Source organism: Otolemur garnettii, unplaced genomic scaffold (assembly GCF_000181295.1).
Source record: "Otolemur garnettii isolate 467f Iridium unplaced genomic scaffold, OtoGar3 scaffold00004, whole genome shotgun sequence".
NCBI lineage: Eukaryota > Metazoa > Chordata > Mammalia > Primates > Galagidae > Otolemur > Otolemur garnettii.
In genome coordinates, this window is record NW_003852399.1 from 25,593,350 (window position 1) to 25,609,704 (window position 16,355).

The 16,355-nt window shown below is 39.1% G+C and overlaps 1 pseudogene; it reads right to left on the reverse strand.

The window, feature by feature from the left end:
• Window positions 1-224: 224 nt before the first annotated feature.
• LOC100953090 lies at window positions 225-2,645 on the reverse strand (annotated as a pseudogene).
• Between the last annotated feature and the right edge of the window lie 13,710 nt (window positions 2,646-16,355).

The following is a 16,355-nucleotide window of genomic DNA, read 5'->3' on the forward strand; positions in this document are numbered from 1 at the left end:
ACTTGGCCCGTAATCCAGGTCTGACTTTTTTTTTGCACCAACACTTCATATTTTGACCAAAAGAATAGATCCTGGGAGGAAGTGCAAAATGCAAAATTGAATGACTGAAAAATACTAAACAAACAGCATTATTAACATACAAAATACTTATATTACTAAACTTGTAACAGGTGATGTTCTCCACATCTGTAAAATTGTAAAACCACATCACTGATTTGTTAAATCTAGTCCATGCTAGCTTCTAAAAACCAGGGAAAAAAATAGTTAGCTTCCTTCTTTGATGCCTCATCAAAGTTTTCTACAAGGTCTGGAACATCACCCTCCTCCTCATCAATGTCTTCTGGGTTTTGTGCTTTCATGTCCAAGACTTGCTGTGGGAACTATTCAGCTAACTTCCTAAGGTTTGCTAAGTTGTCAGCATCAAGCTGACCTGATATTCCAGGAAGCATTTCTGTGATTGGTTTAGCTTCTACATGACCAGTAATTGCAAAGGTGTTAGCAGAGAGGGAAGTTTGGACTTTGGGATTGTTGAAATGAATAACTGTCCCGTCATCTTCAACCACGTTCATCCCTTCCATACCAGTTATATTGTTCACAGCCAGTTTTTTAAGAGAACTCTGATGCTTTTTGTCATCAACTGTAGCTGCTCTCTGTACCACCTTCTTTCTGTGAGCTCTATCTATGCCCCCTATTTGAACCTCAAGTTTCTCTTTTCCTGATTGATGCTGTTGGTAAATCTGAAGCAGGGATGGTCCTTCAACACCAGCATGTGGCAAAAGCAAGATGGCTGCCTCCGATGTGCAGATTATTAATAAAAAATTCACTATATAAGACACAGAACTAAATTTTCAATCTAAATCTGAACTCCAACCCTTGCCCAAGGATATGTGCTTATATAAAAAGTGATGATGGGGATTGCTAACTAATACAGCCTCTTTGAAAGCAGTATGGAGAATCCTCAAAGAATTTAAAATATACCTTTCATTAGATCCCACCATACCCTTACTAGACATCTACCAAGAAGAAAAAATAATTTTATCATAAGGACACTTGCACTAGATTGTCTATTGCAGCTCAATTTACAATCTCCAAGATGTAGAAATAGCCCAAGTGCCCATCAACTCATGAATGGATTAATAAACTGTGGCATACGTATACCATGGAATACCTTTCAGCCATAAAAAGATGGAGATGTTACATCTTCTGTATTAACGTGGATAGAGTGGAGAACATTCTCTTTATGAAAGTATTACAGGAATGGAAAAGGAAATATCCAATGTACTCAATGCTAATATGAAGCCAGTAAACAGACTAACACACTCAAGAGAAAAACTCAATTTCATTCACGCTGTGGAGAGGGGGAGGAGAGGGAAACGATGGGAGAAAGAGGAGAGGGAAAGGAGGAGGGAGGAGAGAGGGGGATTGGTGTGATCCTACATAATGGGCACAATGTAAGGGTATATGTCACCCCTCCTGGGTGGGGGACACCCAGGAGTAGCAGGAACCTTACCCGAGAAATGCAAACATTGTAACCTAATTATTTGTACCTTCATTTAATCTTACATTTTTAAAAAGGTGATGACAATAGTCATACTTATTTTCATGATTCTTCTCTCTTTTGGAGGTTATCTTTTATCTGTGAGTGACTGTCACTGCTCACATGAGACATCGTGCACATCCATCCCCCATACTCTTCCAGTGGTCCTAGCCTCCCTAGTCCACGTGGACTGTAGAAGCTCTGAAATCCTGCATTCTTGATCAAAGCGCTTACTTCACCACTGTTAACAAATCTTTGAGCACCCAGCCTTTTACTTTTAGCAAATGCTTTACCTGCTGTGATGAAAATTTCAAAGTAGCAATAGAAATAAATGATGTCTAAGAAAAAGAAGAAATGTTCCCTACAACATAATTACAAAAAGGCTAGTGAGTCGATCAGACATACTTGAGCTATTCACAGAAATCCATAAACATTTCACAGCTAAGATCAACCTCTTGATTATTCCATTTGAGCAGGCCTTGATTTGTCCTCTATAATTTTCCAAAGGGATTATTCATTAGTCCACAGGCTGAATTAAGCCGATCCCTCTATAGTTTCCCTTTCTGTCACATGCTTTGGGATGGCAAACAGTGATGATTTTATGCCAGCAATTGGCTGATTTTTTGTTGTTGTTGCTGTTTGTTTGTTTATTTGGAAAGAGGAAGACAAAGAGTGAATAAAAACCAGTGGGCCAGGGTTGGGGAGGGAGGTGGGTATTGAGCTGGCAGCTATGACAGGAGGCAGTGTGGGAGGCTGCGGAACTCAAGCCCAAATCAACCCTGGTGTCATAGTCACAACCCTGATCCTTCAGCGAGAATAAAAACCATAACTGGACTGTATGGAGTCCTCATTCCGTGAGGAACGTAAAGCCTGAGGCTCTCCTGTTCCTGATGGACCTGTCAGCACAGAGCTGCGTGCTGTAGGCAGCTTTGGGTGGAGCCCCTTTCTTAGCATCACAGATGACAGCATGCCACACTCCCCCAGGTAGAATGCTGGGAATGTCAGGGGGCTTCATGGTCAAATTAGGGATAAGGAACAGCATGACTGGGAACGAGAGACACAGGGCAGCTGGAGGCAACTGCCAGTCTTCTTCATCCTCCATGGTCATCTTCCGCTCTACTATGGGTGATAGAATCTGCCAAGAGACATCAAAGACGCCCCCAGCACCCAGCGGGGTCCTGGAGACCGGGAGGACTGTTCGGGATTCAGACAATGGCCTAGAGCAGATGACATTTGGATGTCACACCCTGGACAAGGCTCACATTTTCTAGGACTCCCATGGTGTCAAGGACATGAGGCAGCAAGGTAGGGGACAAAGGGCTGCGGGGCCTCCCTACCTGGCCGCACAGGGACCTGAGTACTCCCACTTGCAATGGTGCCACTGGCATTGGTGAGGGCCTCAGCCTCTCAGCCTCTCTCGTGCAGGCTGAGAATCATATGCTGAAATATTTTCTGTCGAACTCCCACCCACAGTTTAATATAAAATTAACACGCAACCCAGACCCATTTCTTCGTGGGGGTCTCAGGGAGATCCTTCTGCTGTCCCCTTCTTTTCCTTCTAGTCCCCTTACCACAATGACCCCACTTCTCCTGTATCCACTAATTGCATTTTTCCTTTTGCTGCTCCTTGTTTTAACCTCCTCAGCTTCCCCATTCTACCCCTGCCAGGTATTGAAGGGTTTTGGGGATGAGCTCTGGGTTTAAGGGCCTCCTCCATTCCTCAGCCACCCAGGATCTTTGCCCACCCCTTCCTCAGAGACCCCACCGAGGGGGCACAGCCCCGTACAGAGCTGTGCATGCAGTACACCAGTTCCTTGCTCCGCATCTCCACGCTCCCTTACAAAAATCTTTCCTATAGCCTTCTCTGCTTTTATTTTTTGAATTGTGCAACTTGTAAGTAGATGTGTGTGAAATAAAAGAGAATGGAAAAAATAAAATAAAATTTGTAAAGCCAACCAGGTGAAGTGGCTCACACCTATAGTCCCAGCTACTCAGGAGGCTGAAGCAGGAGGATTGCTCAAACCCAGGAATTAGAGGTCGCCACTGCACTCTAGCCAAAATTTGTGAAGCTAGTATTCCTTTAACAAATGGATTGATCATACCTTTGGATTGCTGAAAATGACTGTCCAAATAGTAATCATGCAAGTGCATCCTGCTATGGGGATACCTGAGGTTTCCAATGTCAAGGAGTCAGAAGCCTGGCATGTAGACTATGAATATAGTCTTTTAGCTGAAGCTAAAAGAGGCAAAACAGCAGCCAACTGCACAGAAATTAACTGCACTGAGACCAAAACATGAAGGTCACGTGCCCCACTTTTAAGTTTTGTTGAAAGGTAAATTTCTTGGCACTTTTTTCCTTTTCTTTTCTACTGACAAACGCTATCCTGTGGGAACAGGACATGAGAACTATCTCCCAATTTCAGAGCTGCGTGTTAGTCTCTGTTAGACTCGTCTAGCAAGTCAACTCACCTCTTTCCTAACCAGGCAGCAAGCAGATGCAGTGGTGCCACTTAGGAGCACACCCTCCTTTGTATGCTCACTCAGCTGCATTTCCACCATTTGGGACCTTCTACCTTCATCCACATTTCAGAACATATTTATGACCTGAAGGTTTTAACTCTATCACTTCTTGATCACAATTCAAGCCAAGAAAAAAAAGAAAGAAATGCCGTGCCAGATGAAAAATGCACTGTTGTAATTGGAAAAATCATATCACAGCAAAAGGCAGTTTGTTTAAAACTTAAAGTACTCAGGAGTCATCATATTATAACAAATGTACATTTTACTGAATAGCAAGAAAAAAAATCAGAGATTAAAATGTGTATGTGCCCCTAAAAGTTTTAATCAAAAACTAGGGAAAAAATTCTCTTCTTATTTCTCTCAATTTCTTTTTCTTTCTTTGCCCCATATTAAATTATTCTAAAATTTTAAAAAAGCTTTTTTTTTAAGAAAAGACAATTTTCAACTAAGTTGCAATTAGTTTTTAGACAGTACAACTGTTTTTAGTGTTGTAGTCTGTCTTTCCTTCCAGTTAATTGGGTTATTTTAGAAACAAATCAACTATTTTCAAACAGTCCTTTATATGGTCAACATACACAACAGGACAAAATGTTAGCTTAGAAATGCTTGTAAGCAAATGTAGAAACTGAGGCACAATGAAGGAACCTGACTTGATCATTTGTTACAAAAATTTTACATTTCTTTAATTGATGATTGGTTAGAACTGTTGAGCAGACTGTAGGATTAATAAAACAGGGCCTTGGGATCTGTTTCCCTGGTGGGACAGATAATAAAGCATGATTACAATCAGAGATCCAAGTGAGCAAAGATCTGATACAGGTAAGCAATAGGTCAAAAGATGGATCAAGCTAGAGTAGAATCTGAATATATCCATCCATCCTCTCAACAGAAAGACAGCTGTGTCCAAGCACAGCGGCTCACACCCATAATCCTAGCACTCTGGAAGACTCAGGCAGGAGGATTGCTGAGCTCAGGAGTTTGAAACCAGCCTGAACAAGAAAAAGACCTTGTCTCCACTAAAAATAGAAAAATTAGGTCGGGCGTGGTGGCTCACACCTGTAATCCTAGTACTCTGAGAAGCCAAGGTGGGTGGATTGCCTGAGCTCACGAGTTTGAGAACAGTCTAAACCAGAGCAAGACCTCATCTCTAAAAAGTAGCCAGGCATCGTGCCAGCTACTTAGGAGGCTGAGGCAAGAGAATCGCTTAAGCCCAAGAGTTTGCTGTAAGCTGTGATGCCCTAGCACTCTACCAAGGGCAACATAGTGAAACTCTGTCTCAAAAACAAAATACATAAAAATTATCTGGGCAGGGCAGCACCCGTGGCTCAGTGAGTAGGGTGCCGGCCCCCTATACCAAGGTTGGTGGGTTCAAACCCAGCCCTGGACAAACTGCAACATAAAAATAGCCAGGTTTTGTGGCAGGTGCCTGTAGTCCCAGTTACTCGGGAGGCTGAGGCAAGAAATCACCTAAGTCCAAGAGCTGGAGGTTGCTGTGAGCTGTGAGGCCACAGCACCCTATTGAGGGTGACAAAGTGAGACTCTGTCTCTTAAAAAAAAAAAAATTATCTGGGCATGGTGGCAGGCACCTATACTCCCAGCTACTTAGGAGGGTGAAGAAGGAGGATCGCTTGAACCCAGGAGTTTGAAGTTGCTTTGAGATAGGCAGACCTCATGGCACTCTACAACAGAGGGAGACTCAGTCAAAAAAAAAAAGAAAAAAAGAGAGAAAGAGAGAGAGAAAGGAAGGAAAGAAAGAGAAAGAAGAGAAAGAAAGAAAGAGAGAGAGAAAGAGAGAAAGAAAGAAAGAAAGAAAGACAGACAGACAGACATATGAAAGCACAAACTTGGCTGAGGCCAAATGGTGAATTAACAAAGGTTACCATGTACACACACACCCACCTTGGAAATTTAACTACCCACCTATGCTGAAGTGGCTGAAGTGTTCTGATGGCTATGTTGAATGAACCCACAGATCATATTGCATTTGTCCCAAATGACACATCATTTGTTTATCAAGGACACACTTCATTTATTTGTGCTTTAAATTCCAAGCCACTAAAGATAGCTCTCTTTAAGGTTAACCAATTCATGTTCTCTGTTGACATTCTGAAATTATGTGAAAGAAAAAAAGTTAAAATGTCAGCTAAATAAAACTAACACTTGGGTATTTGGGTATTGTACTCCAAACCTACTTTGGAAATAAGAAAAGTTTAGGTAATAAATTTCTTATGCATCATACTTAGAAAAGTTATAATCTTTTTTTTTTTTTGCTTTTACTATTTTTTTTTTTTTTTTTTTTTGAGACAGAGCCTCAAGCTGTCTCCCTGGGCAGAGTGCCGTGGCATTACAGCTCACAGCAACCTCCAACTCCTGGGCTCAAGCGAGTCTCCTGCCTCCGCCTCCCAAGTAGCTGGGACCACAGGCGCCCGCCACAACGCCCGGCTATTTTTTGGTTGCAGCCATCATTGTTGTTTGGCGGGTCCGGGCTGGGGATTCGAACCCGCCACCTTTGGTGTACGTGGCTGGCGCCTTAGCCGGTTGAGCTATAGGCGCCAAGCCTTTACTATTATTTTTAACTGATACATAATTTTATTACATATTCATGGGGTACACAATTTTAATACATGCATATAATCTATAAGAATCAAATTGGGGTAATAGCATATCCATCACCTCAAATATTTATCATTTCTTTGTGTTGGAAAATTCAAAATTTGTTATTCTAGCTATTTGGAAACATACAATGAATTGTTTTGATAGTCACGTTTTAGTGCTATCCTGTGCTAGAACTTATTTCTCCTATCTGGCTGTATTTTTTTCCCAAGCAACTTTTGGCTACTCTCCCCTCCCCTCTGCCCTTTCCCCCCTCCAGTAACTACTATTCTATTTTCTACTTCCGTAAGATTGACCTGTTTAGCGTCCACAAATGAGTGAGAAAATGCAGTACTTATCTTTATGTGTCAGATTTACTTCATTTTACATAATGTCCTCCAAGCTTATCCATGTTGCCACAAATGACAGAATTTGGTTCTTTTTCATGGCTAAGTAGTATTCTACTCTATATACACACACACACACACACACACACACACCCCATACTTTAAACATCCATTGGTTAATGGGCAAAGGTTAATTCTATACTATTTTTTTTTAAGACCAAGTCTCACTTTGTTACCCTGGTAGAGTGCTGTGACTTCACAGCTCACAGCAACCTCACATTCTTGGGCTCAAGTGATTCTCTTGCCTCAGCCTCCCACGTACCTGGGACTGTAGGTCCCCATCACAAGGACCAGTTGGGTTTTTTTAGAGATGAGGTCTCACTCTGGCTTTGTTTGGTCTCAAACTCATGAGCTCAGGCAATCCACCCGCCTGAGTGCTAGGATTATAGGCGTGAGCCATTGAGCCCAGCCCTTGGCTATTGTTATTAGTGCTGCAATAAGCATAGGAGTGCATATATCTCTTTAACATATTGATATTTTTACCTTTGGATACACATATATATCCAGTTCTAGAATTGCTGGATCATGTGATAGTTCTATTTTCAGTTCTCTGAGGAACCTCCATACTCTTCTGCATAATGACTTTACTAATTTCCATTCTCTTTTTAAATTTTTTTTCCTTTTATTAAGTCACATATGCATAGATCATGAATACATTTATGCATTTGTGGGGTACAATGTGTTGATTTTCTTTTACAATTTGGAGTGTTTACATCAAACTAATTAATATAGCTTTCACCTCATTTACTTAATTATTGTGTTTAGACATTTATGTTGGGCGGTGCCTGTGGCTCAGTGGGTAGGGAGCTGGCCCCATATACCAAAGGTAGCAGGTTTGAACCCATCCCCAGCCAAACCGCAACAACAACAACAAAAAAGACATTTATGTTCTACACTTGATAGATTTGACTTTTATTCACGTCTTCACAGTGTTTGTTATATTTTGTTTTCTAATTGAAGTGAGATAATACCTGACTGTGGTTTTGATTTCCATTTCTCTGAGGATTAGTGATGTTAAACATATTCTCTGATACCTGTTGACCATTTGTATGCATCCCTTTGAGAAATATCATTTCAACTTATTTGCCCACTTTTTAATTGGATTATTTTGGTGAGTTTGCTGTGTAGTTGAGTTCCTTGTATATTATAGGTATTAATATCTTGTCAGATGAATAGTTCACATATATTTTCTCCCATTCTGCAATTGTCCTTTCACTCTATTGATTGATGCCTTTGCTAAAGAGAAGTATTTTAGTTTGATCTATTTGTTTATTTTTGCTTTGGTCACCTGTGCTTCTGAGATCCTCTCCATAAAATCTCTCCCCAGATCAATGTCCCAAAACATTTTCCCCATGTTTGATATTAGCAGCTTCATAGTTTTGGGCTTTATATTTAAGTCTTTAATCCATTTTGAGTTGATTTTTTTTTTTTTTTTGAGACAGAGCATCAAGCTATCTCCCTGGGTAGAGTGCCGTGGCTTCACAGCTCACAGCAACCTCCAACTCCTGGGCTCAAGCGAGTCTCCTGCCTCAGCCTCCCAAGTAGCTGGGACCACAGGCGCCCGCCACAACGCCCGGCTATTTTTTGGTTGCAGCCGTCATTGTTGTTTGGCGGCTCCAGGCTGGATTCGAACTCGCCACCTTAGGTGTATGTGGCTGGTGCCTTAGCCACTTGAGCCACAGGTGCTGAGCCTTTGAGTTGATTTTTGTGTATGATGAGAGATAGGGGTTTATTTTCATTTTTCTGTATATGGATATCCAAGTTCCCCAGAACCATATATTGAAGAAATCATTCCTTCCCAATGAATACCCTTGACACCTTTGTTGCAAACCTTTGTCTGGCTGTAAATACACAGATTTATTTCAGCATTCTCTATTTTGTTCCATCTGTCTCTATGTTTGTTTATATGCCAATACCATGTTGTTTGGTAACTATAGCTTAGTAGTATATTTTGAAGTTTGGCAGTGCGTAGCCTCCAGCTTTTTTATTTTTGCTCAAGATTGCTTTGGTTATTTATTTTTGTAGGTGTGATTCCATATAAATTTTAAGAATTTCCTTGATTTCTGTAAAGAATGGCATTGTTATTTAGATGAGGATTACATTAAATCTGTAGATCTCTTTCGGTAGTATGATCATTTTCTCAATATTGATCTTCCAATCCATGAACATGGGCTATCCTTCCATATTTTGTGTGCTTTTGAATTTCTTTCATCAGTATTTTATAATTTTTCTTGTAGATACATTTCACCTCCTTGGTTAAATTTATTTCTAGGATTTTCTTTGCAGCTTATTACTTCCTTCATATTTTTATTACTTCCTTCATATTACTTATTACTTCCTTCATATTTTTTTTCTCACTAGGTTGTTGTTGATGTATGGAAACTCTACTGGTTATATGTTGATTTTGTATCCTATAACTTAACTGAATTTATCAGTCTTAAGTGTTTTGCTGCAGCTTTTTAAAGTTTTCTATATAAAAGATCACATTGTCTGCAAATAGGGACAGTTTGACTTTCTCCTTTCCAATTTGAATGCCCTTTATTTCTTTCTTTTGTGTAATTGTTCTTGCTAGAACTTTTCAGTACTATGTTGAATAAAAGTGTTAAAAGTGGGTATCTTTATCTTGTTTCATATTTTAGAAGAATAACTTTCAACTTTTCCCAGTTCAGTAGGATGTTTGCTATGAGTTTGTCACATATGGCCTTAATTTGGTTGAGATATGATCCTTCTATACCTAACTTGTTGGAAGTTTTTATTATGAAGGAATGTTGAATTTTAATCCAATGATTTTTCTGTGGCTATTGATATGATCACGTTTTGTTCTTCATTCTATTGATATGATATATCAAGTTTATTGATTTCATATGTTGAACCATTCTTGCATCCCTAGGATAAATCTTACTTGATTGTAGTGAATGATCTTTTTAATGTGCTGCTAGATATAGTTTATAAGTAGTTTTTTGAGAATTTTTGCATTTATACTTATCAGGATATTGGCCTATAGTTTTGTTGTTTGTTTTATTGTTTGTTTGTTTGTGGTGTGGTAGTTTTTGGTATATACGGGGAATCAGCCATTAAAATTCTATTGAAATCAAACACAGACCATAATTAAGCGCGTAATTAAAAGCATTAATAACTACATTTGGGTGCTGCTTGTGGTTCAGTGGGTAGTGCGCTGGCCCCATATACCAAAGGTGGTGGGTTCAAACCCAGCACCGGCCAAACTGCAACAACAACAACAAAAAAAATAGCCAGGCATCATGGCAGGTGCCTGAAGTCCCAGCTACTCAGGTAGGTGAGGCAAGAGAATCACCTAAGCCCAGGAGTTGGAGATTGCTGTGAGCTGTGATGCCTGATGCCATAGCACTCTACTGAGGGAGATAAAGTGAGTCTCTGTCTCTAAAAAAACAAACAAACAAACAAAAAAACTACATTCATCCAAAAAAGTGGTTAAATTTCACAATGTAACTAAAGTTTTTTTTTTTCTTTTATTGTCTTCTCTCTTACAAAGTGATGGTTCAAAATGGAGATATTAGAAAAAACTCTTTGCAGGCTGGGTGTGGGGGCTCACCCCTGTAATCCTAACACCCTGGGAGGCTGAGGTGGGTGGGTTGCTTGAGTTCATGAGTTCGAGACCAGCCAGAGCCAAAATCGAGACCCCTTCACTTCAAAAAATAGAAAAACTGAGGCAAGAAGATCCCTTAAGCCCAAGAATTAGAGATTGCTGAGAGCTATGATGCCATGACACTCTATCCAGGGAAACAGCTTGAGATTCTATCTCAAAAAAAAAAAAATTCTTTGCAGATCATCAAAAGTTAAGAAAAACTATAGGAGCCATTCTCAGGATAGATTTCTCTGTGTGGGGTCACCCTGCCATTACCAATGCAACAAACAAATCTCAGACAATACCAAGGCCATCCATCAGAACAAGAGAGCATGAGGCAAAAGCCTTCATCCAAAAGACACCTTTATGAATTTTTGCCTGGAGAAGGATGAATCACTCCATTCCTGATTTTCCTGTTTTGTTTTGTTTTTTCCCCTTGCTTAAGAGCAATAATGGAAAGACAACAAGAATAAGCACATTAAATTTGAATGCCCTCTTCTCCCTAGTTTGTTCAATTGCCTCAGGGGCTGATGATAAGGATAGTATGTAGAGAATTAGAAAAATATAATGGTAGAATGTAAGGCATGTCCTTACCTGGAATGAAAAATAGAGACTCTAATTGCAGGGAGATGCCAAGGGTGCTAATCTTAGACTTACTATAATACCTGGACTTACTCACTGGTCTTTCTGAAAGTATAGAGCACAGTGAAGACATACATAATGCCTAAAACCAAACATGTTTAGAAGATTAGAAATCTTCTAAATAAAGCAAAATAAAATTCACTTTGTTAATTTCATGTTTGTTTTATAATGGTTCAAAAATTCAACCAGTCCTACAACACTAATTATGAAAAATAGCAATTCCCCACCTGCCAAATTCCCTCTTCTCAGAAGCAGTTACTTAAAATTCTTTAGTTAAATCTTTTGGTATTTCTCTATACATCTCTAAATAATGTTCTTGCACTACTATTTCTTGAATTTTTTCCCTCAGTTTCTGGCATTATCTATGGACTTCCCAATATGACGGATGAGAATTTAGCTCTCAGCTCCTCCCTCTCCACTTAGCGCCACCATACACACAGACTCCTCATTTCCCTGTCCTCCCAATTAAGTTATAGTTATTTATAGTTAGAATTGTGGTTAGATCCATATTTACATCATTGTCACTAAGTAAATCCTGGTCACTGCTGAGCATATAATACTCTGTTATTAACCTGGCACAACTCTGTTATTAACCTGGCACAACTTTTAATCTTCCCAGTAGCTGAGAATTGTTTTGTTGATTCTTTGCTTTTTTAAAATGTCCTTATTACAATGCTAATCTGAATTATGAAATTTCTCCATAATTTACACTCATGAGGTATTCTACCAATTTCACTTACTTGAAATTTCTCCTGCATAAAACTATACTGGCTGGTCTTTAGGCTTCTGCAAACTACTATCCTGGGATCTTCATTCTCTTCTTGCATATTTCCTTCAATTCTCTTTTGAGCTGCATCCCCTGCTTCTTAGATACTAAATCACCCATTTTCTCCACCTTTACTTTGGTGGAGCACATCCTCCAACACTCTCAATGAGGAAGAGTACACAGAAGGTAAACACTCTGATACCCTGTATGTCTTTCTCTTCTGTCTTCTAATTTTCAAACTTACTGTTAAGATGTCCAATATCATTCTGGTTCTTATGGTAATCCTTTGATGTAATTAATTGATTTTTTTTCCTCTCTAGAAACTTATAGGCTATCCTGCATGGTCCCAATATTTGAAATTCTATTTATACATGCTTTGGTGTAGAATTTTTCCAGCCATCATGCCAGCATCCATTGTGAACCTTTCAGTTGGTAATTCTGTGTGATGGAATTTCCATTACTAACTTAAAAAAAAAAATCCCTCTCCTCTGGTTTCTCTGTTCTCCTTCCTGTTAGTAGAATGTTGGGCCTCCTGAAATTATCCTTTATTTCTACTGTCTTTTCTCTCATGTTCTCTATCTCTTTGTATTTTCGTACTACAATTGGTCCTCAAATAACTGGGGGAGGGTAGTTGGGGTGCCAACACCTTTACAGTCAAAAATGCATATATAACTTTTGACTTCCCAAAACCTCACTACTCATAGCCTACTATTTACTGGAAGCCTTACCAATAATTAAACAGTTGATTAACACATATTTTGTATGTTATATGTTTTATATACCATATTCTTACAATAAAGTAAGATAAAGATAGCAAATGTATTAAGACAATCATAAGGAAAAGGAAATATATATACTATTCATTAAAATACAAGTGGATTATCTTAAAGGTCTTCCTCTCTGCTGTCCTCATGTTGAGTAGACTGAGGAGAAGGAGGGGTTGGTCTTGATGTCTTGGAAGTGGCAGGGGAGGAAGAAGATCCACAAGTAAGTGGATCCACACAGCTCAAATCTGTGTTGTTCAGGTACTATTGTACTTTCTAGGTAATTTTCTCAATTTTGTCTCTCAAAACTTCTATTGCATTTACTTTTTTACCAGCAGATAGAGATAAAAGTTTCCAATGCCTTTTTTATTGTTGTTTTCTCATTGTTCCTTAATTTTAAAATAGCATCCAGGATGTACTATGTTATCTTGGTCTGATATGTAAGGTCAATATCAGAATCTCCCTGATGATTTTCTTGAAGTTTTCTTCTCCCAGCATAATCTGTTTTTCACTTTGCTTTTTTTTCCTGTTTGCTGGTTTACAGACTCATATGTAAGACTGGGCACTGACATCTGATTGGAAGATTTGTGCATGGAGGTGGCACTTTTCAAATGTGGGATTCATTGCAGGTCGACCTGGCTATGCTGACATATTGGAGAACCCCAGATATCAGTGTCTTTAAGTACTAATATTTCTATTGAGTTGGGTCCTAATCCCCAAGAAAACACTTCCAGTCTTCTGACTAGAGGTATGAGATTGTCTACTCCATTCTTAAGGCTGAGACAGGGAAGAAGAGAGAAGGGCCTCTCGACATTGGTCTAAACTTTCAATCAGTCCCCTTGTTTTCAGTATAGAATTGCCACTCTCACCCATCCTCATTGTCAAGCCTCTAGTCCAGAAATCCTGTCCTCTTCTAAGTCAGTTACCACTTGTTCACTTACTTTGCAGCTTCGAAAATTCGCTACATAGACTTCTCTTCTGTTTTGTCTCTGTAAGTTTATGTCTTCTCATAAACTCCTTTACTACTATTTTCAGTGGGATTTCAAGAGAAGGTAAAGGCAAATGCATGTGTTCAAGCCTCTATCTTTAACTAGATGACAGGAGTACTCATTTTCAAACACTGGCCTCACTGATAGTTATCAATATTTGTAATTTCATTAATAATCCACAATCTCTGATTCCATCCATTCATACTTATTGACTACCTACTATGTGCCAGGAACTGCACTAGGTGCTGGTTAACAAAATATAAGTCAGGACCTAATAACCTATGGAGGTGTAGCTCCATAAACAGGCAAGTACAATACAGTGAGATAATTGCTATTTTTAGGGAAGTACAGCATGCTCTGTGATACTTGGAGGCCTCCTAACCTAGTTTAAAGAGATCACTAATATAGTCATTCAACAAATATTTATTGAGTGCCTACCTCATGCCAGGTGCTATGCTGAATACTGACTCCACAGGGGTGAAAGAACAGACAGAGAACCTGCTCTTAGGGTACACACAGGACAGTAGCCTAGCCTCAAAAACCAGACTGCCAGGAGCCAAATCCTAACCTCTCCACTTACTAGCTGTCATCTTGGGAAACTTACTTAACCATGTTATACCTTAGTTACCTAAGAGATGTTGAGAGGATTAAATGAATCAAAATATGCAAAGCACATATAACAGTGCCTGGTTGATAGTAAGTACAATGTAAGTGCTACATGTCATTATTTTAGGAGTTAAATGAAAGGGGGAACTTCTACAAATTTATATATATACATATATATCATATGTGTGTGTGTATAAATTGCATGAAACAATAAAAAACATCACATGATAAGTGCTAAGGATGAAAAATACGGGGAGTCCTCAATCAGATGGGGGCTCAAGGAAGGAAGGGCCTCAGAAAAACGTCTCTGAGAGTTTGGCATTGACGACTGAAGGGAAGAGTGACTAGAAAGTAGGCAAGGTGGGAAAGATAGGAGAGGGAACAGCACGGCCAGGGCCTCAAGGTCAGGAAGTGTGGTTCACTTGAGGAACCAAAAGGGCACTGAGGCTGGAGCACAGAAAGAAAAAAGAGCATCCAGACCACAGAGAAGGCTTTGTGGGTCATGATGAAAACATTGGGCTTTATTATGTGTGCTACAGGCAGCCAGTGAAGGGCTTTATGCATAAATGTTGTCCTGTATTCTTAAAAGATCCTTCTGGTTGTTTAGTGGTGACTATCAAAGAGACACTGGAGAATTCTCCATTTCCTGGTAGGTTGTTGTCCTGGACAAACCAAATGAAAGATGGTGATCTGGGTTAGAATAGTGGAGATGGTGAAAGTAAATGGAGTCAATATATATTCATGATTCTTCTGGTCATGTAGAGTCAACATGACCAAGCATTCTGGGAGGCCAAGGCAGGTGGACTGCCTGAGCTCAGGAGCTCAAGACCAGCCTGTGCAAGAGCAAGACTCCATCTTTAAAAAAACTCACGTGTTATGGAAGGCGGCTGTAGTCCCAGCTTCTCAGGAGTCTGAGACAAGAGGATAGCTTGAGCCCAGGAGTTTGAGGTTGCTGTGAGCTATGATGCCATAGCACTCTACCGAGGGTGACAAAGCAAAATTCTGTTTCAAAAAAATGAAAATATTGAATATTCCATTTTTTCTTACTTTAAATCACAAGAGCTTCATTGATATATAACTCACAAAAATATGCAATTCACTCATTTGAAATGTACAATTTGATGGTTTTTAGTATATTCAGAGTTGTACAATCACCATCATGACAAATTTGAAAACATTTTCATCTCCAAAAGAAAGTCCATAACCATGACCAGTATCTTCCCATTTTCTCCCAACTCCATTAGCCCTAAGCAAGCTCTAATATATTTTATATTTCTATAGGTCTGTCTATTCTGGACATTTCATATAAATCAAAAGATATATGATCTTTTGTGACTGGCTTCTTTCACTCAGCATAATGTTTTCAAGGTTCATTCACCTTGTAGCCTGTATCCAAACTTTATTTCTTTTTATGGCCACTCCATTTTATGGCTATGTCACTATTTGATGAATCTAGTTCATCATCACTAGTTGAACGTTTGGATCGTTTCTACTTTTTGGCTATTATGAATAATGTTGCTTTAGGTGTTTATATACAATTTTTGTGTGAATATATATTCCTATTTATCTTGGGTATATACCTAAGATTAAAATTACTAGAGCATATGATAGCTCTATTTTTGAGGTACTTCTAGAAAATTTCCCAAAGAAGCTACACTACTTCCCATCTTGATAATTTTTATAAATAGTATAATCGTTTTTATAAATAGTTGATTATTTGGTTGTCTGAGCACCATTTGTGGAAAACACTAGTCCTTACCCCACTGCATTTTTTTGGCATTTGTATTATAACTCAACTGATTATAGATGTGAAAATTTATTTCCAGACTCTCAACTCTAACCCATTAATTTACATGTCTATTCTTATGGCAGTACAATGCCATTTTTTTCCTTTATTTATTTCTTTTATTTATTTATTATTCTTTTCT